This window comes from Phocoena phocoena, chromosome 12 (assembly GCF_963924675.1).
Source record: "Phocoena phocoena chromosome 12, mPhoPho1.1, whole genome shotgun sequence".
NCBI classification, from domain to species: domain Eukaryota; kingdom Metazoa; phylum Chordata; class Mammalia; order Artiodactyla; family Phocoenidae; genus Phocoena; species Phocoena phocoena.
In genome coordinates this window covers 52,682,740-52,710,435 of record NC_089230.1, presented here as the reverse complement: position 1 = coordinate 52,710,435, position 27,696 = coordinate 52,682,740, and the positions used below count along the sequence as shown (strand labels likewise).

The following is a 27,696-nucleotide window of genomic DNA, read 5'->3' as shown; positions in this document are numbered from 1 at the left end:
TTGGACCAAGTTTCCTATGTGGTTGGTGTGAAAAGCAGCATTCTTGGGAATATCTACTTCTTAGGAGAAAACTTAAGTCTCCAGTCCTCTTAGTGTCCAAAGACTAGAGTCATCTGTCAACAGATGCCCAGAGGCCCCTTGCCCATCCCTGAGCCCCCTAAGCCTAGACAAATAATTTTTTTTTTTCAGCTAAGAGAGTCTGGCTGGGGGGTTCCAGATTGAATCTCACAGGTATCGGTCCTTGACGGAGCCACTGCGGGTTTGGAGGTTAGTCTTCAGAAACTAAGCTTCAATCAGCTGAGCCAGTGGGAGCCCTTCTGGAGGCAATGAGCTCGTGCTACCCAAACCCACACAAGGGCAACTGTTCCAGCAGCACACAAAGGAACTGATGAGCTGGGAGGCCTGAGTCCACGCATCTGTGGAGGTTGCCCTTTCCTGGTTGGGTTAGTCGTCCAGTAGGTCCACGAGGGAACTCCTGCTTAGTGAGCTCCACTTTCCATCAGGAGCAGCTGGTCGTTGTCAAGGACTATAGCTCCTGATGGAAACACTCTTAGAGACTGCTCCTCTCTTCCCAGGAAGCTTTCTATACCAGGAACTGAGGCTGGCTGCCCTGAAATCGAACACATTCTTATCCAAATACAGCTGGATGGACTTCTTCCTTGGCTTGCTTTTTCCTGGCCCTTGTACCTAGCACACCCTTCTATTGCAGGCTAACGATTGGTCACATTGAAATGCAGCTGCGTCGTGCACACTTTCTTAACATGCTACATTTCTGGCTTGTGCCGATAACATCCCAGGATCAGCGGCAGCATTTTAACAAACCATCTCTTAAGGCAATCTCCTTCACTTTCTGTTGACCCTTTCCAGCTTTTGTTTCACGGGACAGGTTTTCTCACCAGGGCCCCAAATTTTGAGAGTCTGCCTTCACAGCCTGCTACTTCCCAAGAGATTGTCTGTGCAGACAATGCCCCTTGGGTGTCTCTGAAACAGAATCGAAACAGGTCTGACATGTGTCACACACAACTAGGCATCCTTAAATGAGCTACACTGTGTAACAAGAGAAATCAGACCCACCGAGGCTACAGTTAGCTTTTTCTCAGTAAAGAATGCTACACTGCAGTATACCAACAGTATACTGTCCTTGGGAACAGTAAAGAATGTTCCCAAATGACAGTCTTTGGACCAATTGATTCGACTGATTAAAAAACTATGCAACTGTTAAAAATATATATTCCCTGGTCCCCATACCAAACCTACAAATATTAGAATCTCTTTGGTAAGATCCAAGAATCTGTATTTTTTTTTAACTTTCCTAGGCATTTCTTTTTGTCTTTTTTTTGAGTTAGAATCTCAGTTCTGCTATTACTTAGGGACATACACTGGGGAAGTTACTAAATCTCTTGGAGCCTTAGTTTCCTTCTCTCTAAAATGTTTATAATACCCACACCTTAGGGTTTTTGTGAAGAATAAGTGAGATGGTATGAGGGAACTACCAGACACGAAGTAGGCACCTTAGACTTGGTAGCTATCAACAACAATAATAAAAGGGCAATGCAAACGAGAACGGCCTTGCATCTGGAGCAGGAAGGAAACCAGGAGGGACTGAGCACAGCACTGGGTCACACACTGAGGGGCAGATGCCCCTGAAGGTGCTCGGACACCATACATCCCAACAGGCAGACACAGCATCCAAGTGCCGGCCCAGCTGTCAGCGCGAGAAGCACAACAGGAAAGAGCAGGGATGTCTTGGGACATCCTAGGGAGAAGCTCTTGGGACTAGAAGGAGGATCCTAGAAGCAAGGGATCCAAGAGCCTCAGAAATCCAGTCCAACCATGCAGCCTCAAAGAAGCAGGCAGCCACGTAATCTGGCAATCCCACTTCTGGGTTTCTATCCAAAGGAAATAAAATCACTGTCTCAAAGAGGTATCTGCTCTCCCAGGTACGCTGCAGCATTATTCACAATAGCCAAGACATGAAACAACCTAAATATCTGTCAGATGAATGGGTAAAGAATATATGATGATATATACGCACACATTTTACACAGGTATACATATTTAGCCATCAAAAAGGAGATCCTGCCACTTGTGGCAACATGGATGAACCTGAAGGACATTATGCTAAGTGAAATAAGCCAGACACACAAAGACAAATATCACATGACCTCACTTATATCTGGAACCTAAAAAAAAAACAGGTTGAGCTCATAGCTACAGAGAGTAGAAGTGCAAGAGACTGGGGGATGGAAGGAAAAGGGAGATATTGATCAATATTGATCAAAAGACACAAACTTTCAAATATATGGAAGTTGACTGATTAATGTTAAGGATCAAAGCGTAGGGACTTCTCTGGGGGTCCAGTGGTTAAGAATCCACCTTCCAATGCAGGGAAACGTGGGTTTGATCCCTGGTCGGGGAAATAAGATCCCACATGCTGCGGGGCAACTAAGCCTGCATGCTCTGGAGCCTGAGCCACAACTAGAGCGAAGCCCGTGCGCTGCAACGAAGATCCCACGTGCCGCAACTAAGATCCCACGTGCCGTAACTAAGACCCGGTGCATCTAACTAAATAAATAAATTTCTTTTTTTTTTAATGAAGAAGAATCAAAGTGTAGAATAAAGGCAATACCTGGGAGGCAGGGGGTGGGGGGAGGAAAGAAATTGGTGAGGGAGAGTAAGAGGTACAAACTTCCAGCTGAAAAATGAATGAGTCACAGTTATGAAATGTACTGCGTGGGGAATATAGTCAATAACAAAGTAATATCTTTGTGATGACATGTCGTAACTAGACGTGTGATGATCATTTTCAAGTATAGGAAAAAAATCACTATGCTGTGTAAAGGGAGCTAACATTGTGTTGTAAGTCAATTATACTTCAAAAACAAACAAATATACAAACAAACTTGTAGAAAAAGAGATCACATTTGTGGTTCCCAGAGGTGGGAGTGGGAGAAAGGGGAACTGAATGAAGGCGGTCAAGAAAGGTACAAACCACCAGCTAGCTATAAGATAAATAAGTACTAAGGATGTCATGTACAACATGACTAATACAGGTAACACTGCTGTATGTTATATATGAAAGTTAAGAGAGTAAATCCTAAGAGTCCTCAGCACAAAATCTATTTCTTTATTTACTTATTTTTGGCTGCGTTGGGTCTTCGTTGCTGTGTGCGGGCTCTCTCTAGTTGAGGCGAGCAGGGGCTACTCTTCGTTGCAGCACGTGGGCTTCTCATTACGGTGGCTTCTCTTGCTGCGGAGCACGGGCTCTAGGCGCTCGGGCCTCAGTAGTTGCAGCAGGGGGGCTCAGTAGTTGTACCACACGGGCTTAGCTGCTCCACAGCATGTGGGATCTTCCCAGACCAGGGCTCAAACCCACGTCCCCTGCATTGGCAGGTGGATTCTTAACCACTGCACCACCCGGGAAGCCCTCTATTTCTTTAATTTTGTATCTATATGAGATGACGAATGGCCACTAAACTTACTGTGATGGGAATTCCCTGGCAGTCTAGTGGTTGGGACTCCTCATTCTCACTGCCGAGGGCCCCGGGTTCAATCCCTGGTCGGGGAACTAAGATCCCACAAGCTGCGTGGGATAGCCGAATACATAAATAAATAAATAAGCACACTTATTGTGATAATCATTTCTTGATGTATATAAGTCAAATCGTTATGCTGTACACCTAAATTTATACAGTGCTGTATGTCAACTATATCTCAATAAAACTGGGAGGAAGTAAATAGATAAATCCAATACCCATACTCACCATTGTACGTAATTTGCTTTTAGTCACAAAATTTTTAGAATTTCTTTCCCTAAAACATTCACAGCAGAGGTATTCATTTCACTCGCCTATTTCACCTCTAAATACCACCACAGTTACTGGGATTACATGAGGTAAAGGAATAAACCCAATGGCTATTAACCCAACATGGCTATCTGGAAATCTGATAGGAAAGTTACCTACAGCCATGTCTTACAAAGTGCTTAAAAGCTCAACCCGAGACCTTAAATACATAAATTTTAAAGACCTAATGTACAGCATGGTTACTATAGTTAATAATGTATTACACGGTGGAAATCTGCTACAAGGCCAAATCTCAAGCAGTCTCACTACACCAAAAAAAAAAAAAAAGAACTATGGGAGGTGATGGATATGTTAATTAATCTGATTGTGGAAATCATTTTACAGCGCTACATATATCACATCATCACGTTGTATACCTTAAATATATACAATTCTTATTTTTCAAAAACACATAAATAAAAATCAAAACAAAACCAAAAAAAAAAAGCAGGCATTCAAGCCTGGGTGACCCTACTAGGATTCCATGGCAGGATTCCAGTCCCTTAAGAGAGAACAGAGGGCTGTGGAGTAGGCTTTTTACAAAGAATAGGGCAGAAGCCCAGATATCAAAACTCAAGATAAGTGACCCCCAGAGGACAGGGCCTAGAGCCCGATCAACTTCTTCAGAAAGCGTGGGCGTCTTTGTCATAAGTTGGTCTGACTCAGGTGAAAGCCACAGTATGACTACAGCAGCTGAAACAGCGGGGCTGGATGGACCCAGGTGGCGAGTCACTGGGGTTGTCACCCTGCAGGGGCAGCTGGCAGAGCAAAGGTCCTCATCCCGGCAAGTGCAGCAGGGTGGGGGGCTGCGGGGGGGCCAGAGGGCAGGTGAGAGTCATGTGATGGGAGAAAATAAAGGACTTTTCTCTCCTGGGATATCAGAGCCTTAAAGCGTTAATTCATCTGGGGAGGGAAAGACAAAAAGCCACACCAATATGTTCTCTAGGGAAAAACAGGAGAACTAAACTGTCAGGAGGGTGGGCATCGTGACAAACCGGGCGGCACATGCTGGAAGGTATGAGGCAGACACGAGAGGGGATCACAGAACAAGACAGCAGGTACTAAGTGAAAGTGATCAGGAGCTGGGGGTGGACGGGACAGGAGAGCGAGGGGCCTCCGAGCCCCTGGGAGGCCCAGAGAAGAGGGCAGAGAATATAAAAAAAGAATTGTGAGCTATGTTCTGGAACACTCTCAAATGTTAGCAAGAGGGTTAGAAAAGGATGAGAATTCCTATCTGTGCTTCTTGTAACACAGCACTTTGAGAGTGAACCACGTGGGTCCCGGCTGTCCAATGGCTGCGGTTTGCGGGAAGGGCAGTGCTGAAGAAACAGCGTAGCCCGGCAAGACCTCTCCCATTATCACATCTAGAGAGTGAGAACCGGATTTGTGGGGAAAAAAGAGCCAGGCGCCCCTGCCAAAGCCTCCTGGGCTGGCAAGTCCCAACCTGCCCAATCTCAGCTCGCCCCAAAGTGCCGGCCACACCACAGGCCTGGCCATGTTCAGTCCTGTTGCACAACCCCTTCCGCTTCCCCCATACTAGGTGTCCTCATGCCTGAGGGCCAGCTAAGCGCCCGTCCTCCCCAGAAGGGAAGTCTGAGCGCTGCTAACCTGAACCTGAACGTGAACCTGCCCCAGCCTTTGTCCACTTCCCCCCACCAGCAGCTTCCAGCCTTGGCTTCACTCACCATTTTATTCATGCCCTCATTCCAGCAACCCCTGGAGACTCCAGGAGGTGCCCCCCCCCACCCAAGAGCGCATACCCCAGTAAGGTGATTCTGCCTCAGTCAAACAGCTAATCAACCAGGAAACCCAACTCCAGACCCAATGGAGAAAACAAAGCAAAAGGAGATAAACTATTCCAGAGCGCAGATTAGTTCAATGTGGTAAAGGAAGGGGGAGGATGTAGGCTACACCAGAATCCTGGGTTCTCAGCTGGACCACACACACCAGATTCGAGGCAAGAAGAGTAATTCTAGGTCTCACTCACTGAGTGGCAGAGGTGCTGTTAATTTCCTGCGTTGTTCAAGAAGAGAGCAGCTTAAATCCTCAGCGGCAGCGGCAGTTGGCAACAGGGAACCTGCTGTGAGGGATAAAGACAGCAAGGTCTGAGCTCCAGGGACTGGGATGGGCAGGGGTCAAGAAGGAGGTCAGTCCCAGGGAGAAGATACAGGAGTGGGGGGGTGGGGGATGTTGGACGGAAGGGGAGAGATGTGATATTTGTCAAGTACCTACCAACTGAAGGGCACTGGGAGATGCTTTACATATGTCATCCACGTTCATTCCTACAATAACTCTGGGAAGCATCTCCATGTCACAGAGGAGGTGCTTGAGCCTCAGTTTCTCCTAAGTTGAAGCTAAGGAGCGATGGGGCTTAGATTTGAACACCTGTGTGTCTCATTCTACATCCTGGGCGTGTTCCTACAGCACCAGTGAGCGTGAACCAGACACCACAGAGCAACACAGGATCTGGCCCCAAAGTGTGCCTTGGGTGAAAGCAAATGACATCTGAGATCTACGTCAAAAATCACCTGGCGGGTGGTGGGTGGTGAGTGGGAGGAGAGCAGAAACAAGGCTGGCCACGTGTTCATAACGGTTGAGGCCAGAGGATGGCTGAGCCCGAGGCTCAGTGTACTATCCTATTTTTGTACATGTGTGAAATTTTCCATAACACAAAACAAACTCTCTGCTGTATGAACAGTCAAGTTAACACACCATTTCCTCTGGCTTTACCCATCACTAGACACTTGCTCTTTGGTCTGGGGCTTCCTTTTGGTTATAAAACTGAATATTCGCTTTACCGAAGAATTCTCACACTTTCCTAGGAATTTGCTACTGTGTTGGGTAAGCGCACGCAGTAGGCATAGTTCCACTGAAGAGGACACTTTCAGGAATTTGTTGTTCCATGAAAATTAAGAAACTTAAGAGCTTTTTCTCATTATAATATTAAGGGGGAAAAAAAGGATATAAAACCGCATCTGAATCATAAAGTGGATTGGATATAAATACATATATAGAAAAAGGAAATGCACTAACATGAAAATCACGGAGTTAACTTTCTGAATTTTACAAACTTGACAATCAACAGGCGTTCGTCTTTGGAAAATATTTTAAAGAAAGTTGGTTTTTTGGTTTTTTTTTTTTTGGTACGCGGGCCTCTCTCTGCTGTGGCCTCTCCCGTTGCGGAGCACAGGCTCCGGACGCGCAGGCCCAGCCGCTCCGCGGCATGTGGGATCTTCCCGGACCGGGGCGCGAACCCGAGTCCCCTGCATCGGCAGGCGGACTCTCAACCGCTGCGCCACCAGGGAAGCCCCAGAAAGTTGGTTTTTCTAATGGGCTTTAGGGAAACAGAACTGGACTAATTAAACTCTTTGGTCTACAATACTGTGTTGTCATTGGTCTAGCAGTACTTTTCCAATAATTAGTATTGAGAGGCTGCTATTAACAGCTATCGTGTGCCAGGCAATGCATAGGTTATTTCTAATCTTTACAACAATCCTGCAAATTGGAAGATTTTGCACTGATTCTGAACTCAGATCTGCTGGTTCTGAAGCCTGTCTTGCTCCATCACACCTGACCTCCTGCTTCTTCAGCTCTTACATTCTAGAGTGCAGAAGCACCCCCCGCAGATCCCTGGAACAGTTAGGACTAGAGGTTTACACCTCCAGCTGTGGCTTGGGTTCTCCTATGCTGTCATGACCCATATTGCCCAGTAGTCTGGGTCTGGCCAGGATGCAGTTGATTAACCACCATCTGGCCAACAAGACAGACTAGACTAGCCTGTTCTTCCTTCCTCTGAGCTGACAGACTGTAATCCCAGCACCCTACTCTACGAATGGATGACTTCTGATTTATACTGGACTATGACGATTCTCTCCAAATAATACTCATATAACATTTAGTTTAGGGTCTTGGAAGGGAGAACACTATTTCATTAAGGGGGAAATGGGCCAAGATTACCTCTCCTTCCCCATGACAGCAGAAGCCACTACCTGGTAACCATGGCGAAGTACAGAAAGGGGAAAAGGTGCCTCTAAGGAGGCTGAGGGCAGACACTGAAGCCGGGGGAAAGTCGGGAATCTGAGCCAGACGCTAAAAGAGGTTTCAGACAACCGGCTGGATGGGCTACCGGTGCTGGCAGCCTCTTGAGGTGACAGGGCAGGTTGGCCTGTTTGTAACCGGCCATCAGGGAAATGATGCAGTCAGCAAGCCGGGTCTGGAAGTTCACAGTCTGGGAGCTGTTGTGAGAGCCACTTTCTTCTAGTTCTCCCACCTTTCATCTGAGTGACGGTGAGGCCTGAAGCAAACCCAATTCATTTTCCTGTCGGTGAAACGTGGACACACCTGCTCCTTGACAGGAAGGTGTCTTGTTCTATGAAATGTATTGAGCAACTCAGTAAAAAGTATTACATACACAGTTCTATTTTATAACAAATTCCCCTAGAAATGGCCAAATCATTTCCCCTGGTAACTAATGCTGTCCACCGCACACCAATTCCCCGGTGGTAGGTTAACCACTGTGGCGGTGCAGCTGTACACAAGCCGTGCGGCCTCTCACACCTAAGTGGCTCCCAGCGGGCGCTCGGCTAGATCTGTTTCCCAGGCAGTCCGAGACGTGGGTGTCGTGTGCTGCCGATTCTTGGTCTTGCTTTGTTCTACTCAAATTAAAACAACCAAAAGTAATACATCCACCCTTCACAGCCTCCTCAATTATAAGAATAGGTAGGGATCCGATGTGGGAGGAAAAAAAAAAAGCCCAGGAAAGTATTCAGAACCACTTTCTTCTGGAAAAGAAATGGAGATCTAAGGAGGTGGTGTATCTTATAGAAAAAAAATCATCCACCTTTGCAAAACAAGAGTAAACCAGGCCTGAGTGGGATAGAAATTACTTCCTAAAAAACAGTTATTGCTGAAGACCCTGACGCCTGAGTCTCTGACAGTGGGCATGGAGGGAGACTTCAGCAAAGGGATTAAAGTAACTCACTGGTCACTGAGAATGATAGGGTCACTTCACAGCCACTGTGGCCCCAACTGTCAGGCTACCTGGCCGACCTCGTCTTAGCAGCTGTCTGCCCTTTGAAGGCTTCCCAGGTAGCTGAATGACCTCTATTCACTTTGGGCTACATGGATTTGATCACCTCACCTTGGATTTGGCTGTGATCCCAAACACTAATCCTGAAATCTACAGTGCCTTAAGATAATTAAAATAAAGAAAAAGAAGACATCGGAGGCTTAGGAATTCCTGCTTTCCGCTATTTTTGCCAGAGAAAGTGTTGCTTGCTCTATTTTTAAGGGGCAGGGCATTTTCTAAAACATCTAAGGTGACTTAAAGGACTAGGCATCAGTTTGGGTTTGATTTTATATTTCAATGATGCAAAACTTACTAGTCATGAAAAAAATTAGTAGCCCCGTATGAAGTGATTTTACCTTCAAAAGCACCTCTGTGTACAGTGGTTTTGGTTTATGTGGGTCTTCTGTTTTTGTTTTGGGGTTTTTTTTTTTTTAGCATAAAGGGAAAATGGTGGGGAAAATACATATTGTATTTTATCAAACCCCAAATGTGAAAAATAGTTTAAAAGACTGCTGACGCAATTGCAGCTGGGCTCATTGAAGCCTAATTAAAATGCCGGTAACACATGATCCTGCCCAGAAGTGCTGACTACCGCTAGGCAGAAACCAGGGCCATTTGGCTGAACAATATTAATAACAACAGCAGCCAGAACATTATCATAAATGTTCTGAGTGAAGCCCCCAACCTCTATTTCAAGGTTTACAAAAATCTATGATTTTCCAGGCAGTGGTAACCACAGAGAAACCAGACTTAATTACAGAATAAGAAACCAGCCACTGAACCTACAGCTTAGACGAATGGACTGCTCAATCACTATGATTCAATCCTTCATTCATTGTTCTGGAAATGCATTAGAAGCCGGGGATACAAAATTAGAATAAGGTTATGATCCATGATCTCAAGAAGGTCAAAGTCAGAGGGCTAAAACTCTTGGACTTAAAATCTTACACTTTCTGAGTGACAAAAAAACCTGGTAGAGAAGTGAATGACAACTCCAGACAGAAAGACAACATGAATGGCTGAATAGAAGATATAGGAAGGAGTTCTATATAAATCCCTCTGCTGAATACTATGAGAAGATAGTTGAGTAAATAGAGATGACGCCATCGTTCAAATGTATATAGATAGCGCCCCAACATACCTGGCGTTATACTGGTAGCAGCTAAAACAAATTTCATCTCAGCCCTAACAATAATAGAGCACTGAAATAGTGTCTACTCCATGCCACACAATATCCTAAGTACTTTACATACATTGACTCATTTAATCCTCAGAACAACCCCATGAAGTAAATACCGTTATCATCCCCATTTTACAGATGAGGAAACTGAGAGGATAGTAACACATCCAAGCTTATTCAGCTAATAAGTGATGGAGCCAGGATTTGAACCAAGTCAATCTGGCTTTATAGACTGTATTCTCAACTACTTTGTTATACCTCTTCTCTATAAAAATGGTTATGTTAAAAACAAAGGAACCGTACATAAACACTGTACCCTAGTTGCTAAATTTGTTTCTCATGGGGATACAGGTTAACAATTCTGAAACTGCTTTACAGTTATGCTGTGGTTGAACAAATATTAAACGGACAGCGGACAGTGGGAGCCAGGTTTCCTACTATTGGAGAAGGGGTTACAGATAAGCAAGAACGACTAGAATGAACCCTACAGTGTTGTATTATAGTCAGAGACACCAGTATAAACTCATGTTTAGCTTAATGTATATATACAGATGTTTAGATACAGAAATAATTATAGATATGTGTTTACACAACTAATACACACACATTATTCCCAGCTCTGTTTGCTGACAGAGCCCAGAAGCAATGGGGCCCAAGAAGAAATAAGCACACCCAGCACCAAGATCTTGGTTTCTAAATACCGTTTTCCAATTAAAGGAACCAGGGCTCTACAAAGAAATGGCTATTTCTGGGAGTGGGGCAGGGAAAACACAAGATATACCTGCAGGTTCTTGTGGTATCAGAAAAGAGAGATGTGTTCAAAAAAATAAAAGGATGGAGGCATATCAAAGGGACACAGGAACCAACCTGAAAGAGCTCCCATGGCCAAAGGTGGAATAATTTAAGCAACAAAATAAATAGCATCCTATAGGATTATAACCCAAAGTAGAAAATAAATACACGAGTCCACACTGATATAAGCAAATGATTAAATAAGTAGGTGGGTGAAAAGAGACAAATCTTCCTTAAAGAAGGATTCTAAATAATGTATGCAGATACTCTTCATTCCAGGAGGTACAGCTTATCCCCTCCCTGTTTGGGGATGGGCTAACCTTAGTGACTCACTTCCAAAGAATACAGTGGAGAAGTGGAAAAATAATACCTTTACAGTGGAGAGATCTGCCCACAAATGCTACCTTAACCAAGTGATGAAGGTTAAGATCCTCTGTGATATTATGTGGGTATCATGTACCCTGTCACATGATGTGACAAGAAGGACACTCCACTTCTGTGGTATTCTTTCTAAAAAACCATAACACTCGTTTTTAATCATGAGAAAACATCAAACAAACCCAGACTGGGGGACACTACAGGGTGTCTAGCCAGTGCTCCTCAATACAGTAAGACTGTCAAAGTCCTGAAAAACAAGGAAAGACTGAGAAGTTGTCACAGACCAGAGGAGACCAGGGAGACATGTCTAAATGCCATGTGGTTCCCTGGATTGAATTCTGGAACAGAAAGAGGGCATTCATGGAAAAAACTGGTGAAAGGCAAATAAAGTCTAGAGTTAGGTTTCTTCGTTTTGACAACTATACCACGGTAATGTACGATATTAACATTAGGAGAACTGGCGACGGGCATACAGGAACTCTCTGTGCTATCTCTACAACTTCTCTGTAAATATAAAATTTTTCCAAAATAAAGAGTTTAAGAAATTATTTTATTCGAAAATAGGCAATCTATGCAAAATAAATAAAAGAGCAATCACGTATCATGCCAGTGAAAGGAAGCTAGAAATAAGAGCGTAACAATTTTCACGTTAATGTCAGCTTTCTGCTACCTAGCACTACCGATAGGACTGTTATTCCTTAATTCTTCATAAGGTATTGTATTCTGGGGGGAACCCTAAACCCATCCAAGCTCATTGCATTCACAAACGCTTACTGGGTACATAAGCGCCAGGCACTGTCCCAGGCACTAGAGATGCACTGGTGGACAAGACATGCTTCCTTTGTCCAAAGAACATCTAGCTTCGTTGAAGAGAGAGATATAAGTCAACACAAAATAAAACACAGCATGTTAAGTCCTGACTAAGAAGAGGTAATTTTAAGATGGTAGGGGCACACCCAGGAGGAGCATCTGATCCTTTCAGTGCCAAGGCACCATGGAGGACAGAGACGGTCTCCTGGAAGAGTCCATGAATAATCTAAGTGTCTTATGACCATCACAAGGACCCCTGGTGACGGTGATATACGCTAACCTCCTCTCAGCATAAAGTGCATTTGGGAAACACAAATTTAACTATGCCACCTCTTCCTAAAACCCTTCAAAGGCTTTCCATTACTCCAAGCTCCTCACTGTGTGGGATGGGTAATTTGATATGCTAACTTGGCTAGGTTATAATACCCAGTAATTACCCACTAGCCGAGGTGGGTTTTTTAATATTTTTAAATTTCTTTTTAATTTTTAGTTTTTGGCCATGCCGTGCGGCATGTGGGATCTTAGCTCCCTGACCAGGGATCGGAGGGTCTTAACCACTGGACCACCAGGGAAGTCCTAATTGAGGTGTTTTTGTGAAGACATTTTTAGATGTGCTTAACGGCCACAGTCAAATTTAAGTAAAGGAAATTCCTTGATAAAGTAGTGGGCCTCATCCACTCAGTCAAAGGCCTTAAGAGAAAAAAACCAGTTTCTCAGAAAAGAAGAAACTCTTGGGACTTCCCTGGCGATCCAGTAGTTAAGACGCCACACTTCCACGGCAGGGGGCGCAGGTTCAACCCCCGGTCAGGGAACTAAGATCCCGCATGCATGCCACCGTGAGGCGGGCACGGCCATAAAAAAGAAGAAGAAGAAATGCTGCCTCAAGATTGCAGCATCATCTCCCGCCTGAGTTGGTAGCCACCTGCCTGCCTGACCTACAGACTTCAGACTTGCCAGCTCTCTTTATGTAGATATAATTTCATATATGGGGTTATATTATACATAGGATATTATATAGAGAATTATATATATGTAGGATATATATTATATATAAAATAGGATATGCATTATACATCTCTTATTCTGTATTTTATATAGAGAGAGATATAGATATATAGATATATAGGTATGTTGAAGACACATATATCTTCTCTTGGTTCTGTTTCTCTGGAGAACCCTAACTGACACACCATGGTCATGGTCTCCGGGCTTCATGTAGTCTGGCTCTTACTCTCATCAGCCATGCCTTCCACCCCACGCCTTCCCCCCAACACCTTCCCCCCCACCCCCACCCCTTTCACTCATCCTGAGTCCTTTCAACTCTTCCTGTCCCCTCCTTCCACAGGCTGCTCTCTCTGTCTGGGTCACTCTCCCTTCTTTTCCTGATTGACACCTACTCACGCCTCAGACCTCAGCTCAAATGCTGCTTCCTCAGGGAAGCTTTGCATCATCAGACCCACTTAGTAAGCCTTCAGAGCACATCACAGCTCTCCTGAGTAGCTGGACAAATTGCTACTTCAGGCCTCCTTACACGTGAGCTCCACGAAAGCAGGAATGATGTCTGGTTTTGCTCTTTTTTTTGTAATTATATTCCCTAGTACAGTGCTTGGGGCATGAAAGGTTCTCAATGAGCATTTGTTTAACGAATGTCAACACAGGTGTTAGAAGAGCAGAAAACTGCCCCTCTCCATAGCCACAGCCTCTGAAGTTCTCACAGGTAGAATCCAGTGACACAGTCCTCTTGACAACGCATCAAGCTGAAACTCAAGGTCAAAAAAAAAAAAAAAAGGGGAACTTGGAAAGGCAGTCAAAGCAGGCAGAAGGAGGGGGCTTTACTTGCTGGAGACAGAAATGTCTCCGCAGATGGGCTGGAGGTAGTCAGTGCGGCTGCAGCCTCAAGTTGACACTGATTTCTCCAAAAATGCCACCTGCCTCTTCACCCAAACTGGGCTTTGTACAATCACATTTCCCACTTATTACCAACTGCCAAATGTTGAAACTCTCAGAAGCACCTTTTTTAAGTCTTAAAAGAAATAAACTCTAGCCTATTAAAGAAGAAGAAAAGAAAATGAAGATATGTTCTTACCAGACTTCTTTTAATAAAAAAGGTTCAAACCTAAAAAAAAACATTTTCCCCAAGTTTAAGTGCTAAGATTTTATTAGGAGGTACATTCCGAAGGCAGCAAGGGTGAGGGGAAAGGCAAAGGAAAGCAAATGATATGCGCAAGTGATCATTACATTTCTTCTTTAGGTTATTTTTACCCTGAGTTACCTGTACTGGACAAGCTGGCAAATTTCCCAAAACATCAGGCCACTGGGTCATGTTTCTAAAGGCAGTAACTACAGCTGATGCCTCAACTCATATACGTGACAATTTTAAAGCATATCTTCAAATTTATTGACATTTTTCCTAGGGACACATGGGGTCTATATCCCCTGCTCTTTTTTTCTTTTTGCGCGGTACGTGGGCCTCTCGCTGTTGTGGCCTCTCCCGTTGTGGAGCACAGGCTCCGGACGCGCAGGCTCAGCGGCCGTGGCTCACGGGCCCAGCCGCTCTGCGGCATGTGGGATCTTCCCGGACCGGGGCAGGAACCCGTGTCCCCTGCATCGGCAGGCGGACCCTCAACCACCGCGCCACCAGGGAAGCCCCACCCCCTGCTTTTGAATCTGGGAAGTTTGTGATTCACTTGTATCCAGTAATATGTGTTGAAGTGCTGCCGAGTGACTCCAGGGCTTGCTTATGGATAACTATACAGTTCTACCGTATTCACAAGGGACAGTCATCAGTGGCGCCCTGAGCCCACAGGTAAGAAGTGTGACTTTCCTAAGGCTGCCGTGCTACGAGGAAGTCAAGCCACAGAGGATGTGTGAAGGTGGCAGTAATGGTCTTCAAGTCCTCTTCTCCCAGGTGCCAAATATGTGGGTGAGCGTGTTCTCAGATGACTCTGGTCCCCAGCTGTTGAGTCAACCCCAGACTTTGAATCTTCTCAGCTGAGACCTCAGACATGGGGGAGGGGAGGGCACAAACAAGTCATCCCCACTGTTCCCTTTCTGAATTCCTGCCCCCAAAGCATACAAACACTGGTATTGCGTTACAGTACTGTGGTTGAAGGGGTGTTTGTTATGTAGCAACGGTAACCCGAACAATATAGAAAAATGGGAGTTATTTCTTAGATGTCAAAACAGGTGTCTAACTTTCCTCCACGGGAGTCAAAACCCATCAACAGCTTTTACCTCTGACAAATCTCTGAAATGTAAACAAGCCAAACAAACAAATAAATAAAAGCTGGTTTCGGCCTTTCATGAAAGGAGTAGACTTCAAGCAGAGAGATACTTACTCAGAGAGAGAAAAGAATTGTCTTTGAGAAGGGAAGTGCTCAGTCAATGTTTGATAAATGAAGAAAGGAATGGCTCAAAGAACCATGAAATGTTTAGGTGAGGATATCGCAGAGGGCAAAGGATCATTTTCCAAGATCAATGGCAATCTTAGTCCCCAGTTCAAAACATTCAGTCCTCCAGAAATTTCTAGGGCTTATCCTTGTGTCCTCTTCCTGTAATATTTAATGGCATTTATCAACATGCAAATCACATGCTGAGGATGTATACTCGTATATGACACATTTTCTGACGCAAAACTGAGCTGGATAACAAACACCTTGAATGACAGAAAGAATCAAAATTATTTTGACAAGCTGGAGTAATGAAGCAAGATAAATATAAGTGGCTGGAGTAACCTTATCCTAGAGGGCAGCTGAGGAGACTGTGCAAGGACTCCAGAGTCTTTGGGGGAAGTGTGGGACTCACCCTGAAGATGACAGGAAGCTATGGAATACCTTAGAATAGGGGAGCGCTGTAGTAAAACACAGTGTTTTAGAGGATTAATTCAACATCTCTTTGTGTGATGAAGTAAAAGGAGAACAGAGAAGGAAGAAAGGCCACTTAGCACTTAGGAGACATCTGCAGACCCACAACAATAAAAATATATAGGTCTGAGCTAGCACGACCATGGCATGAGGAAAAGAGGGGCAGCGGTGATTCAGTGGCACCACCAGGAAGACCTGGGCAGCTGATGGGGTATCAAGAGTACAGGTGAAGGAAGAGTCAAAGAAGATTCAGAGGCCTGGAGTGGGAGGTCAGTAGAGCTGATGGAAACGGAAAAAATGGAGGAGAAAGTATGCTTTGAGAAGAGAAAAAAGAGCTCAGTAGGAACCCATGGCCTTTGAGATGGTGCTAGCAAGACATTTAGGTAAAAAGAGCCAATGGATAATAGGAGACCTTGGATTCAGGTTTAGGGAAAGAGACAGGCCTAGAGAAGTGGAGCTGGGACTCATCAGCCTGCGGGGGATCCCTAAAGCCACGAATGAATTCCCATAATGCGCCATGTTAGACTCTGTTAAATCTTTGGTCTTTATGGCATAGTATAGCTCAGAATGAAATATTTTGAAAATATACTGCATCTTTGTCATGTAGTGAGTGGGCTGCATTATTAGGTCAACCACAGCACAGCCATTTTATTGACCTTTTAACCAGTAGGAAACAAAGATATAAATTGCCAAGAGTACCAAAATACGAATTTGACTCCCAATATATTGGGTTGGCCAAAAAGTCCGTTCGGGTTTTTCCTTACAATGTTATGGAAAAACCCAAATGAACCTCTTGGCCAACCCAATATTTTGAACTATTCCTCCTACTCACTTCTACTGACAGGACTGGCCTCAGAAATTAGGAACCATTTTTAATGCCTTTAAAGAATATCTGGGTGGGCTACTATCCCTTCGGCTCTCCACTTGAGTAAACTGTAAGAACACCAAGAGCTTGTGTAGAGCCAAAAAGGACCAAAGAATGTACAGCTGGAGGTATCAGCTGTGCATGTCGAGTTCTAGCCAAAATAACTCCCCAGGGTGTCCAGCTGTAGAGAGAGAAAGAAAAAGAGAAGAAAGACAGTAATTCAGATTACTGTTGATTTGAGTTGGCCACAGAACACTCTTAACAGTTGGGTACCAGAAGACACGCTGCTGCCACATTTGGGTAACTTACAATTACAGAGTGAACATCTGTCTGTGACCATCTGTCTGAAAGCATGCTGGGGGTCAGAGGCACAGTGAAATATAGACCTGAAAGTGGAGTGAGATAAGATAAGGAGAGGAAAATATGTAAGGCATCTAACTGATTTCACCTAGAAAAAGACAGCCAGTTGAAAGAACGTGTGGACGGGGTCTTCTTAAATAAATTATGACTCAGCAAGTGCCATTTTATCTGTCTAAGAAAATAATTACAGGAAAGCAATGTTTCCTGAAAAGTGTCTCTTCCTGAAAAAGCACGTTTGGAATAGCGACAGAGGTTTCTGGCAGATGGAGGGTAGCACTGCATAACTTCTGCAGATGACCTGGCCCAAGCTCAGTCAGGTACAGAACTGAGACATTACAACCAAGCCATTCTAGAAAGCACTGAAACCTGCTTTCCTCGGCCTCCATGACATCTACCATATTTCATGTGTGGCTGGTCCTCTGACCACTCACTTTTACAGGTTTTTCTTCCTCTGTTGTTTCTTATCCCCAGAGCTCCTCTGGGCTCTAAGCCCTCCTCTCTCCCCACTCAGACACTCCCCTTAGGGCATCACATCTGCTCTGTTGGCCTTAGAGCCATTCATGTATTGATGACTGTCAAATATTTACTCTCACCCAGACCTTTTGTCTGAGCTCAGACCTGGACAGCAACTGCATACTGCATATCTCCTCGTGGGCATTTTACAAACTCAACTTGTCTAAAATTGAACCCCTGACTCCTGGAGACTTATACCTTCTCTACTGCTTCCTAGTGGTAAATAGCCCCTCCACTGTCAGGTTACCCAAGTTGGCCACCTGGGAATCCTTATTTGAATGTTCTTTCCCTTGGCCCACACTTCACCCACACAGCAGTGGCCCACATTAACCCACCACTCTCCAACCCCCTTTTCCTTAGCCTAGACTCAGGAACCGCTACCTTTCATTTCATTAGCACAACAGCCTTCTGAGTTGTCTTCCTGTCTGTGATCTTGACTCTGCCCTATTTCATCTCCATTCCATCCTCAAGCACTCACTCTGAAACAAATCCCATCACCTCACTTCTTCAGCCTGAAACTCTTCAGTGGGTTACTACTGTTTTTAGGATGAGGTCCAAAGCTGTTAATACGATCTGCATAATTTGGCCCATCCCATCTTCTTACCCCTCATTATTGCCTCCAAGTCCAGCCATGCTGAGTTTTTTCTAGTTCCTTGAACACACCAAGTTCTCCTTCAACTACAGACTTTTGTATATGCTGCCTGGCATTCTCTTCTCCCTTTCTTTGCCAAACAATGACTATTCCTCCTTCAGGTCCCAGTTTAGACAAAACTTCCCCTGACAAGCCTTCCCTGTCCAGTCCAGTCTGTGTTAGGTGGCCTGCAGTGAACTCCCAAACACTACTTTTCCCCAACAAATCACACTCTACTGTTAATGCCCACTTATATGCCTTCATCTTCCACTAGACCTTGAGCTCAATGAGGGCAGGTAGCATGCCTGTTTTGTGAGTAATTGTATGTCCAGCACCCAGCCCAGCATTATTATATATTGGATATGTAAATGATTCCATGAAATATGGGATCTGTAGGCCCTCTGATCAGCCGTGAAACACTGCTAGGTCTATGTCAAACAACGTCCCCTCAGAGAATTAGAAAGATTTTCAAAGTTCCTTCGTCTAAGATGAGCCTAGCAGCTGGAACATTCATCCAGGAACATTCATTCCCTGATGTGTGGCCAACAGAAGTCTACTGAAGGATTCTCGGCAGCAGCTTCACTGCAAAGCTCCTACTCCAAGCACAGAATAGTCTCTTCAATTCCAACAAGGGACATCAAGAAAAAAAAAGAATCTTTCCTTTGGTGTCAGGAGCCTGGGAAGGCAGAACATAAAGCAGAAAATTCTAGACGGACTCAGAGTCTTCCTAGAGAAGACTGTATTGGACTGTCCCCTAAATCAGTGGTTTCAAAACTTGAATCAGAATCACCTGGACAGCTTGTCAAAGCACAGATGTCTGAGCCTGACCCCCAGAGTTTCTGATTCAGTAGGTCTGGGATCGGACCAGAGAATTTGCATTTCTAACAAGTTTCCAGGTGATACTGATGCTGCTGATCTGGGGACCACAACCTTGAGAACCACTGCACTAAACATTTGAGTCACCTCTTAATCACACAAACAGAAGAGAAGTAGCCTCCCCCTGGGCTGGGGGAGGAGAGGCACTCTTCCTAAACCCCTACAGAGCAAGATCTCACTGCCGGGAAGGGAGTGGGGAAACTTGCCTAAGGGTTCAAGAGCCCGTGGGAAACAAGAAATCAGAAAAATGAAAATTCCAATCCCTTCTGCATTGAGGTTGAAGGCTACTAGAGCCACTCTGATAACTTAAGACAGTTCAAGTTATAATAATTGTTCAAGAAAAGGACATCAAGGGGCCTTGTGGTGGAAGTGCCTACCCAGCAGTCATTCACTGGGCACAGGGAAGAGCTCCAAACATAGGTCTGTCCAGTCAGCGTGCACACACACCCAACCCACAAAGATTGGCTCAGAGCTGCCTAAAGAGAGTCAGCACCAAACAACTGTTAAAACTGTTGGGCCAGAGACCCTCTTTTTTTCCTCTGGGGTTGCCAAACTGATAGGCAATAAGTCTGGGGCTTCTGGTGGCCACTGCCCCGGAGGGAAGAGTGTGGCAGAGAATGACACCAACACTGAAGAAACCTCAGGCAAGAAAGGACAGGGATAGACTCCTGATAACATTGCCTGAATCTAGCAGGGCCTGAAGTTCAATATCCTTGAACTTGAGCTGAATTTCTGTCACTTGCAGCTGAAAGAGTCTTGACCGATGGAATTCTACTAGCAAATCAACACGCTGCTCTGGTCTAGGATGCTTAAGTAACCATCTGTTCTAGCAGTTTCTCTGGAGATAGACAGAACTTCCAGGCCTACAGCTTTGCCAGCCCCTCTGGGATTCTACTGATAAAATTTTTCCTAACAAATCACTGCTTTAGCTTAGCACTTAGCCTCATCACTGCTTACTTGCCTTCATTCTCTCCTCTGTGAGCTCCCTGAATATACACTCTTTATAACATTTTTCTTGATTCCCAGGCAAAGCAGCTGGCTTACAGGTACTCAATCTGCAAACAGCATTTAAATGAAAAAATAACAGATTTGGGTCAGATTAGTTTGACGAATGAAAAAAAAGGAGAAGAGGACAAAGCACGCTGGAAGAAATACTAAACTAAAACTGGTAATAACTCACAAAGGTGAGCTCCTAAAGTCAGGTAAACCTTCACTCGACTCCAGAATATTTCTAACTCAATCCCAACTCCTACTAACAGCTTCAGCATTTTTCTTTTGTTTGAAAAAACTATTATGGAGGAGGGGGTGCCAGAGAATGACAATTGAGACGGTGACTCCCACACAAGTCAGCTTCCTCTTCCCCAAATCAGTTTCCAGAAACTCTGCCACATCATTCACCGAGAACCCCCTGGCTTCCAACTCAAAGGAAAGTCTCAGACGTCTCGGGCACAGACAACAGCAGCCCTCCTTTGGTGGCTTTCAATGATCAACAGCTTCCTGCCAGAGCGCTCACCAACCCTGAACTCGTGGAAAAGAATTACTACAGAACCCAGGAAAGAGTTGAAAGCGTACCCGGCACAGGGTTTGTCACTCGCATCTCATATGAAATGTGCCTTTTGCCTCCTAAGGGAGTCTATCAGAATCCCTGGGCACAGCTGTGGTCACGGACGCTCCATGCAACAACTGGACCCGAGAAGTGACCCATCTTTCTGACATCAAGAGACCTGCCGTGGAAGAAAAACAGAAACGGCACAGATGGAGCTGCCTTTTCAAATGCTTGTGAATGTCATGAGATTAGCAGCTTTCCTCTGAGTCGGCCTCAAAGACTTCCTTTACAATTGTTCATAAGCTAGCTCAGGGATAGGCAGTGAAATTCACTCAAATAAAAACATAACCTCAAACATCCAAAACAGCTGGTGGAAATTGTGACTGTTTCAGAGGAGCAGACTTATCTAGCTGAGTCAAAACAAGTGTGAGCGCTTCAAACAGGCAGGAGATCAGAAACAAAATTAGGTGTTTATTGAGTGCTGTCCTTCTTGATTTTTTTCCCTCCCTTGCCAGAAGTGAGTCTCCACTTTAGCTTCATTCTGACAAGGAATAAAATCGTTTATGATATCAGAATTGACATTTTTGGAAATTTATTTTAAAGTAACTTTTTTCTAATTATAAAAGTAGTACATGTTCTTTGGAGAACATTTAGGAAACACAGAAAAACCACAAATCAGAAAATAAAAATCACCTGTAATCACATCGCTACTCTGTTTTGTTCTTTTTGGACTTTGGTTTTTTATACACATGCATACATCACGTAATTTAAAATATATATTTAAGTATATATAATCATTATTAAAATGACTCCATTTGATCCTGATTTTTCATCTAGTCCATTATGACCATTTCCCCAAGTCACTGATATATTCTTTCACACGTATTTATGCCTGCGTATGAACGCCATAAATTACTGAGCTAATGCCAATTGTAGACATTTAGGGTACTTCTAATTCCACGCTATTGTAAACAGTGCTGTGAAGAACATCCTTGTTGATAAATCTCTGCACACATTCATACTTAGAAAACTTACTTTCTCTTTCAGGGCACTGCAATTCAGGATGTAAAAGGGATGGTAATTGGCACTGAAGGAGTGTAGCCCCTTTCTCCCTGGGAGTTTCTGCCGATTGTTTCTTTTGCATATTTTCAGACAAGTTAGCTACTTTTAGAACCTGTAGGCCTTCCTGGCCTCATAGAAGCCTTGTTTTCAGTCAGGTTAGTGATCTCTCCAGTTTGCAGCGCAGAAACATCGAAATAACTGTTTCTTAAATGTATGACAAGAAATGAAGGCAAATAAATATTAGAAAAGATTACTAACATTATTAGGAAAAAGAAAATAGAGAAAAGTAATTCCATCAAAAGAGGTTATCAGACTGATTAGACTGGGCTACTCAAAACTTTGTCTTCCAGAAAACTCTCAAATGTAGATGATTTGTAGCAGGTTTTACAACAGAAGGGAACTAGCTAAAATTTTCCACTTTCTTATTTTTCCTATTTTCTAATCGCAAGAGTGAAATGAAACATTCCTAAGGAGAAGACTCTTAACTGGCATTATTACCTCTCACTTGAGATTTACTGCCAACATCGAACAACAATTGCTTCTGTATTGGCACAAGCCATTCAGTCACTCACCATTGGGGGATGAATCACTCCCCGTGAAAAATCATTCCAGAATTTGGATAACAGAGAAGTTTGCCTCCAGCCAAAAGCTCAACAAATGCTGGCAAAATTTAGGAAAATCATTATCATGAAAGGCTGCCATGGTTTCAAAGAGCATCTCTTAGTATTTACTGCACTCTATGACCTCTAAAAAAAAGCGCAAGCAACTTCATGCACACACACAGCCCCTGCCAGTTTCACTTAAAAGTCTCATTCTCTTCATCACCACTGAGTGGAATTAAAAACAGTTGGTCAAGCTCCACTAATCGACAGCTGCTTGCAATTAGATGAAGCATTTAGAGCCATTCTCTTAACTACCTTCCCCACTGCCTAAGCATTCAACATGAGCAATACACCGTGATAATTTGCCAGAATGTTTAACTTATCTCCATCTCTAGTGGTTTTTATACCTTCCTTATTTTCTCCAGTCTTCCCACACACTGTCTGACTCTTCCAGTTCCTCTTGTTAAATTAGGGGTATACAGAGAAGAGATGATACAAAACCAGGTGGAGCTGCTTTGTGCTAAGATGGAAAATTCTACCCAGGCAACTATTAGAGGGCAGAGTAAGTCTTGATGTTTCTCAAAGAGAAAAGACGCCCTTTTTCCTCTTTTTTTTTTTTTTAAACAATGAACCGGAAAGTTCACTGTAATTTTTCTCATCAAGGATGCTGAAGAAAAATAACAGTTCCTGGGCTTTTGTAAGCTCTTTCCAATTCTCCATTAATTTTGGAATAGGGAGAAGATGCACAGATCACTTTATTCCATGTTTTCCTTTACAAACTGGGCATTAAGAGTCGAGACGCTTTCCCTAAGATCACAGAAAAAAGTGGCAGAGCATGGCCCGAATCCAACCCCCTGACTCTCAGTCAGTCCAGATGGCTTTCTGCTACTTCAGCTCCCCTCACTAAAGAGAAAGTCTTCCAACTCTTCTAGGAGGCAGGGGTCAGCACGGCTACACCACTTGCCCAGTCCAAGGGGTAGACCAGCTGTCCTCCCAAACCTCTCCAGCCAGGAACCCACTCTGGGGCTTAAAGGAGAAAAAAAAACAGAGATGATATGGCTTCACCTGTGCAATCACCCTTCTCACTCCCCCACCTAAATAAGAACCTCACAAACTTAACCACATTCAGGGTCACATAACCATGTTTTCTCTGTCTCACGCTCCCTGATACTGATCGCCATCCCATACTCACCTGACCTTTTGTGTGGTAAAGGGGGCAGGAGGGGAATGCAGGGGATATTGGAGGAAGGGAGGGGAGAAGAAGCAAGAGAGACGTAGGGCAATCAGCAGAAGGGAGCAGTTACCCACCCAAAATTCAAGAAGCGGAGTGAGAGTCGAGACCAGAACGGGAGCCCTCACGCCCTGGGCTGCAGGCCCACAGCCCTGGCTTTTCCTGTCTCTGCTTTTCTAGAGGCTAATCCCCCTTTTTCCAGAAACCTCCTCCCCACAGGCCCAGACAGTCATGGAATCTTCCTTCTGTATCTGAGGACAATTCACTCATATTTAACTCATTAAATATGAGTTAATATTTAATTGATTCATATTAAACTCATTAATTCATTCATATTAAACTCATGTTTCCAATATACTTACAGCAGAGTTATCCTTATATTTTTTCTGCTTCAAAGTCTTTCTGTTGATCCTTTTATGTTCTGTTTTATATAGATGGACAGATAGATTCCTGCTACATATAGAAAGTTAGATATAGATATATAAATAGAGATATAAAGAGAGATTGAGATAAATATTTTAAAGTTTTTCTGTGGCCCTAAATGTTCCAAGTGTCAAAACGTACTATTCTGGCTCTTTCCCATCTTGCAAGATGGTGGATGAAAAAACAGAGAAGCTGGATATAAGGAGAAGAAACCTGAAGCCAAGAAGTCTGATGCCAGGGCAAGGTTAAGAAGCGTAACCTCAAGGCCAAAAACACCTCAGAAGGGGAAACCCCACCACAACCAAAACCCCATCCTAGTCAGCGGAATTGGCAGCTTTTCCCCATCTGCTATGTGTTCCAGCAAGGCCATGGCGAAGAGGAAGTAATCAGCAGCTACATTTAGGGTTGAAAAGAAAGAGACATTTCTCGCTTGGGGGTGACAGAAATGGTGGGACCTGAGTGGATAAGCGTCACAGAGCGCCTGGATACTGTTCTACTGAAGATGTGCCTTGAAAGCTCTCGAGCCACCAAAGAAAACCTTTCCGTCAGATGTAAGGAAGCTGCGAGCTAGCATCACTCCCAGCACCGTTGTGAGCAACCTCACTGGGTGCCGCAGAGGCATGGCGGTGGTTTTCCTGAAGCAGCTGGGCGGTAGCACGCTGCTTGTGACTGGACCTCTCATCCTCAATCGAGTTCCTCTGCTAGAACACACCAGAAATTTGTCATCTCCACCAAAATTGGTGAGTGGTGTGGAAATCCCAAAACATCTCCCTGAAGCTTATTTCAGAAAGAAGAAGCTCTGTAAAGCCCAGACACCAGGAAGGTAAGACCTTCGACGCAGAGAAAGGGAAATCCAAGCTTACAGAGCAGAGCAAGGTTGACCTGAGAGCCCTGGACTCACAAACTCTGCGAAGAAATCAAAGCTGTTCCTCAGATCTACGGCTACCTCTGTTCTGTTTTCTCTCACAAATTGGTGTTCTAAATTTTTTACAAAGAACCTAATTAAATAACTGATACATTTCCCCCAAAAATATAATTCTGGTTGGTGTAGGTATTACGTTTATCACAAGTATAAAACTGGTCAACGTAATTATAAATTGTGTAGATAATTATTAAATGTATACAATGTATCAGAAATGAATCTCTTAATGAATTCAATGACCGTGTTTTGTATCTCAATTAACTCATGTATCTATGACTTGATAGTACTAAATGCTAAATTATGACAGTTTTCAGAGTCGATTCTTTTTCTAATTTTTCATTTTTAGAGAGGTAAGAGAAAGTGCTTGTTCTATCCACCTAAATAAATAGAGGAAAGGAAGGTTTTGTTATAGCAATGACACTAAATGCTAGTCTCCTTTCCAGTTATACGTCAAAATAACAAAGTGATCCATCATCAAAAATAATTTTTAATGCCCTGCCGCTGACAGCTTACTTAGGGTCTCCTTCAATTTTGCTGAAAGCCGAGAACCAGAGACCAATTGCCTTGAGAACAGATTTTGTTTTTATTCCACGATAACAGTCTTTTACTTTTTCAACACCAAGGTTTTTTGAGGTCTTTTATTTTTTTGAGTTTTTTAATTGAGTTATTTTATCTTTTTCAGTTATATTTTGAGTTATTCGTTGTTTTATCCCCCAAGTGACTTTTACACCCTAGGACAAGATACCCTAGCAAGATTCACTAGGAGATAAGTTAGCCTTTATCCATAAAGAGGTAGAACATGTAAATAAGTACTACCAAAATACTGGCCATTGGGTTGATCCATTTTAGGAGAGCACAAAGGAAGATGATTCTCTTAACAGTACATGTGCCCACATACCCCTTAGAAAGTCTTGATGTTATCCAGGAATGTGCACATCCCAGTTTGAATGTCACTCGACTAAAGACCCCACATGACCTAGTCCCTACCTACTTTCTAGTCTCTATTCAAATCCTTCTCTTGCTCATGTTTTTAGTTCCTCTAGTTTATTGATGTGATATTCCTGCTGCCTGAAAGCTATTTCCTCAGACATCATCTCTGACTATCCAATATATAATAGGCTTCCCAGTCTCTCTCTCTCTCTCTCTTAGTTCTCTTTCCTAACATTTAATCACAAACTGCCGTCAGATATTTATTTGTATTTATTTAAGTAGCCCGTAGACCAGTGTCTAATGTGGTCCCCTACCAGGATCTTTAGCATTAATTGAGAACTGGATAGAAATGCAAATTCCCAGGCCCCATCCCAGACACAATGAATAAGAAACTCTGAAGCAATCTGTATTTTATTAAGTCTTCCAGGTATTTCTGATGCTGCTAAAGTTTGAGAACCACTGTACTGGGTCATAATCTCCATGAAGAAAGAGCCTACGACAGTTTTCTTCATCACTATATACCCAGGCCTTTGCCCAGTGGCTGTCACATAAGAGATGCTCCATAAATATATATTGTTGAATAAACTCAAATAAGACAAAAGCCTGCCCACAATAAGAAATACATTTATTAAATATACGGAAATAGGGACTTCCCTGGTGGCACAGTAGTTAAGAATCTGCCTGCCAGGGCTTCCCTGGTGGCACAGTGGTTGAGAGTCCGCCTGCCAATGCAGGGGACATGGGTTTGTGCCCCAGTCTGGGAGGATCCCACATGCCGCAGAGCGGCTGGGCCCGTGAGCCATGGCTGCTGGGCCTGCGCGTCTGGAACCTGTGCTCTGCAACAGGAGAGACCACAACAGTGAGGTGCCTGCGTAACGCTTAAAAAAAAAAAAAAAGAATCTGCCTGCCAGTGCAGGGGATACGGGTTCAAGCCCTGGTCCGGGTAGATCCTGCATGCCACGGAGCAACTAAGCCCGTGAGCAACAACTACTGAGCCTGCGCTCTAGAGCCTGCGAGCCACAACTGCTGAGCCCACATGCCACAACTACTGAAGCCCGCATGCCTAGAGCCCATGCTCCACAACAAGAGAAGCCACCGCAATGAGAACCCTGCGCACCACAACGAAGAGTAGCTCCCGCTCGTCGCAGCTAGAGAAAGCCTGTGCGCAGCAATGAAGACCCAACACAGCCCAAAATAAATAAGTAAATATTTTAACATACATATATGGAAATATATACACACACATATATACGTATATATGTGTGTGTGTGTGTGTGTGTATATATATATATATATACACACACACTACACAAAATAATACCTTTACTACATGCCATGGACTCCAAACATTCTCCATCCTATTCTATTTGTTTTATTTTCCTCCTTTTTTTCTGGTAAGAGGACCCCCAAATTTATTTCATCCTCTGCTAATGGGTCTTATGTGCAGTTTGAAAACCCTAGTCACTAAGGCTGTTCTAAAGAAATCTACACTTATGGCCTTGTTCCTCTTTTAATCTGGAATTCCCTTCCCTCCCATCTCCTCACACCCAAGTCGCACTGATTCTTCAAGGCCCACCTCTCAGAGTGGATTTCTCTGTTGTGAAGGTAATCTTTCCCTTTTAAATTCCCACCATATTTTCTCTGCACTCAGCTTATGTCTTTTCTTACTTGTTTCTTTTAATATACTGTTTATGGAGTATCACTTTTACTATTAAAGTTAATCCTTCAGAGCAGAGTCCATATCTGATTCATCTTTGGACTCTTCACAGCATTTAGCATATAAATTCAAATAATGTTTC

The 27,696-nt window shown here is 43.8% G+C and overlaps 1 pseudogene; it reads left to right on the top strand.

Annotated features, from left to right (window-relative positions):
• Nucleotides 1–4,525: 4,525 nt before the first annotated feature.
• LOC136131879 (large ribosomal subunit protein eL6 pseudogene) lies at nt 4,526–25,027 on the top strand (annotated as a pseudogene).
• Nucleotides 25,028–27,696: the final 2,669 nt, after the last annotated feature.